Source organism: Wyeomyia smithii, chromosome 1 (genome assembly GCF_029784165.1).
Source record: "Wyeomyia smithii strain HCP4-BCI-WySm-NY-G18 chromosome 1, ASM2978416v1, whole genome shotgun sequence".
Taxonomy (NCBI): domain Eukaryota; kingdom Metazoa; phylum Arthropoda; class Insecta; order Diptera; family Culicidae; genus Wyeomyia; species Wyeomyia smithii.
The window spans coordinates 102,364,068-102,369,011 of NC_073694.1; positions in this window are offsets into that span (position 1 = coordinate 102,364,068).

Sequence of the window (4,944 nt, forward strand, 5' to 3'; positions counted from 1 at the left end):
TGCTGGTGGATTCCTGTTATTGCACATGTATTGCTTTGGTCTATTGTACCTACTGTATGTAGTTTGATAGGTTTTAAAACTGATATTTCCGCTCCCGAATCTACTAGGAAAGTAAATTTGGAGTTTGAATTTTTTATTAATAGGGTTACAAAATTTGTCAATGAGGTGTTTATATTATAGATTTCGTTCAATTTCTTTGCATGTTGGCTAATTGAACTTGTTGTGGTTCTTGATGTTGTGGCCGATATGCAGCTTGGGCCATTGGTTCTCCCCCAACTGGCTCCTGTTGGGTGGCCAGTTGGTTTTCCGGAGCCATATAGTAAACGTTTGGTCTGTATAATTGAGGTCTTTGATTTCTTCTCTGGGGGTTATTGTTTTGGTAACGAGGGTTACCACGTCTGTAATTGTTGAATCTATTTCCGTTATTGAAATTGTTCCAGTTATTCCTATTCTGGAAATTTTTGCGGTTTTGCTGTCGATTTTGATAGTGGTATCGGTTATTGTTTTGCTGATAACCTCTGCCTCTGAATGGTCTATTATTGCTGTAATGGTTATAAGTTAGTACATTCGCAGACTGTACTTCGGCTTCGTTCTCCGAATCTTTTTCTATGGCTTTGGTCAGTGTATCAAATTGTCCTGCCTTAAGTAGTAGCTTAGTCTCTGCTCTTTTAGTACCGTTAATAAGTGCTTTAATTCCTGCACTTGTCGCTAGTTTGGATGCAGTGTCTAGCGGGACCTTTTCATAAATGTATGTTTTTTCTAATTCGAGAGTTAATTGTTCGATCTCGTCGGCAAATTTGCTAAAACTTTCCTTCTGCTTCATAGTGCTTAATTTTGATACTATGGTATTTGGGGAAGTGGTTGGACTGCACTTTAGTTTTAATTTATTAATTAAATCGTCAATGTCAGCTGGAGCGTCTGTTGCTGCAGCTCGCGCTTTGCCTTCCAGTTTTGACAAAATGGTCTGGATGGCAGCGTCTTTATTTTCGTTGGTGACTAATGCTTTGCAAGCACCAAGTGCTGCTAGTACATTAGGTAATTTTTCTGGTTTACCATCGTATGATGGTACCAGTGACGATATGATTTTTATTATCTCTATTACGCTAGCCATTTTAGAATTGTGTAATAGTTTTACGCGGTTACAAAATATAACTGTGTTAACCAGCGCTTTAAATGTAGTCTTTTTTCTGGGGAGTATGTTAATTTTTGTATAATTATTATATTAATTTCGTCATATAATGACCTTGTTAGTTTTGTGTAATATATGAGCTGTGTCGGTGATAACTGCTCTTCGAATATTGCTAGAATGTTTATTATTTCGTTGTAGGTTGTTTTTAATAATTCCTGCTTGTCCGATATAGTATTTCGTAGAAATATTCTATTAGGGTTTTTCTTAAAGTTTACTAGTAAGTTTTTTAGTATTATTATTTTGGTCTCTATTTGATCTTCCATTCAATAGTTTTTCTTATTTGTACTACGTGTTTTACCTTTCATTTAACAGGCTGGTAATCCATTCCGTTTCTGCTACTGTTTGTGGTTATTGTTTCTGCAGTTGTTGTTGTTATTGTTGTTGGTGTGCACCAGTTACTGCTTTCTGCTGTCGCTGTTAGCAGCGGTGTGCTGCGTACTGCTCTCCACTGCTACCTTGTTGCTGTCACGACGATTAACCCGATGAGTTCGCGACGAATCCTAGGATTTCTCCTCCTATCTTATGTTTTACGGCGTCCCGGTGCGATATTACTCCTTTTGTTGTGGACATTAAAATGTATCCATTTTTACTTTTTAGTAGTTTTTCACTCCACTCTGATATGTCCGTATTTCTGACTTTGATCGTCTGAGCCAGGGCTTCAATGGAATTTACTGCGCACGCGACTTTTACTGCGCGCGAGTTTGTATAGTTTTTCAACACTGTTATTGTTTTTTCGGCTAGTAGCGTGTCTATTAAATGTTCTATACTTCGCTGCTTGGTCTCAATTATTATCGGAATGTTTGTTGACCTTGCATGCTCTAGCCTTTTGATTGTTTTCACTAGTGACGTTTTCGCCGTCATTTTCACTCTTCACTATCGTTCTCGTCGTATTCTAATCTGTAATATCGTGTTATGATTTCACCTGTTTGGGCATCTACGACCCACACTTCTACTGCGTAGAAGGTCATTGTCACTTAGTTTTTTCCGTGTACGCGGTTTTGCTATTTTAAGCGATGTTGTTACTACTGAAACGCACTGCCATGTTGGCCACTCGCTCTGCTTGATTCTTATGGTGGTTGTTTAAAATTCGTACAATTCCATAGATTAGTACTACTATCGCGATCGCGCCTATCGCCACTGTTTGTATAGTGTCATGGGCACTATAAAAATTGTTTTCTGTTTGGTCGCTTCCGAACCACCCCATGATTTCACTTTCACTTTAGAATTTTGGTTTAGTTTTGCCCAACGTTGGCGTTCTTCTTCATAAAACTGTTTTTTCTGCGCCTTTGTTAATTTGGCTGGCGTCTTGCGAATTATTCGTTTGTTTTCTGTTTTGGGGATGTAGGCTGGTGAGTCAGCGTTGTCCCAATTTTCTTCCATCACTTTTAGCTGAATGTTTATTTTCGTGCACTTGGTATCATAATTAATAACCACTTTTACTGCGTTGTTCACTTCTTCACTGAGCACATATGCATACACTTGTTATCATCTTTTGTACATGAACGAAACAATTTATATTCGCGGATCGCGGGTGGTTTAGAATCGCGTTTTAAATTTTTACTTTCAGGGTCTACTGATTGTAGATAACCTGTCACGGTATGCCATGTAAGATGTCCTTTTAGAACATCGGATGGAGAAGGCTATTTCTTTCTATTCAGTAACCGAACTAGGGTAGAAGACTACCGGTTCAGACTGAAAGAACTTAGTGAGACAGTTGCTATCATACCAATTGATTTGTATTCAGTAAATTTCTTCCTTATATATGATTTGTACATTTTCGCTTAAACCTATCCTAATAGTAAGTATGAGCGAGACCTCTGGACTGTGTGGCTATATGCAAAGGGTCTAGAATGCTGCGTCGGGTCATATTTCGGCTATTGAGTCTATGCACTGGTACGGTTGCGTACGGGTGGTAGAGAAAGAGGCAAAGAAGTAATTGTCTATCGGTGTGTGGTATTCTTGCGCGACAATTGTCGCATATGGTTGTAATAACACTATTTAGCATTTCTGTGTTATGCGTTTAGCTGATGGCTATTTTGGGTTGTATTGATTGTATTAACTAGGGGTGCTCAAGTTGTCACATGACATCACTTTGTGGAATTAATAAAAGTTTGAATATACATTATATGAGTTTATCAGTATTGCTGTGTGAGTATGTTACACTCATCGCAAGAAGTCGCAACACAAAACTATATGCGATAAAACACTTGGTTGCTCATACAGCTATACGATAGTGATGTACCATAGAACTTTATACGAGGTAACCCGTGCAAACATATGCGATTTTTAGTTATCTAGGCTTATTTTCATGAGTTTAGTCATTAAGGGTGATACAAAATGATAGGTTTTGCGACTAAATTTATATGCAATACGACGTGATACTGGAGATTTTGCTTTATACGTATAATCATCACCTTGTGAGTTTACTATGAGTTTGGACAGGCATGATATGAGTTTATGTATATTACTATGCGAGTATGTTACACTCATCGCAAGAAGTTCGCAAAATAACACCATAAGCGATTAAACACATACGTTGTTCATACAGCAATACGATACTGATGTGCCATAGAACTTTCTACGAGGTAATCCGCGCAATCTTATGCGACTTCTGGTTGTCTGAATAATTATGATACAGATTTTAGTTAGACTTTATGGTTTATTTATGGTTCAACAATAAATTTCAAAACCCCCTTTTGTATATTTTTGGTCACTATTTGGTCAATATCTGGTCTCTATTTTAATGAAAAAAGTCACTAAAGTCACTATTATTTTGCTACTAGCCCTGATATTTCACGAGAAAATCGTAACCAAATATCGCTGGCGGCGAAGATGTGTTTCGTGGAAGTTTTCTTCGGCCGAAAAAAATATCTAGATGTGTGAAGTGGCAGTTTAAATTTTGTCAAAAAAAAAAAACAATAAAAATGTTTGAGTTTTTAATGGAGTGATTCATTCATGCGAACAAAAAATCTTCAACGTTCAAGGTAAGTTAACACAAATTGAGTTTCTGAGTGGAATATAAGCAGTAGAGCTTGGCAAACTGAATCCTGCCCACAACGCATATCACCTGACGAAGCCGTCAGTTACCCTATATATATTAAATACGGGTCAATTTTTTTGATATTGATATGTCAAATGAATTGAAAGTCTGAGAATAATAATAAAATCTATTAGATTCTGATATTATTATGAGGCGGGGCTTACCGAATGGAAATTGACTCCGGAATGCGCTGCAAGTACTCAGTCATTCTGCAAAGGGTCTTTGGAAGGTCGGTAGAGCTAACACCTTCTAGGTTCCGAAAACAAGACAGACGCAGAAACAAGAATCAACAGCATTGTCTTTTTTCACCCTATCACTGCCAGACAGTGGAATCTAGAAGGTCATACATACATTACCGACGAGAGCACTTTATACAGACTTGAGAGACATGTTATTGGTCTGTACTTAGCTGGATTAGTCGTGTTACGATCCTTCGGTAGGAGGTAGGTTACCCCTTTCGTGATGAATTCTGGTAACTCCCGGGGGTCTCTTAGCACCATGTTGAAGCATTCCGCTAGTCGTCCGTGAGCTTCTGACAGTTTTTTATACCAGAAGTTGTGCACAAAATCTGGTCCGGGTGCGGCCCAATTCCTGGTATACCGCGTAGCCTTCCAGATATCCTGGGTGGTTACTACTGCAGCAGCCATGCGTTCATTTCCATCACAATGTTCTTCCTCTCCTACCAACCACATCCCGCTGTCATTGTGTTGAGCGG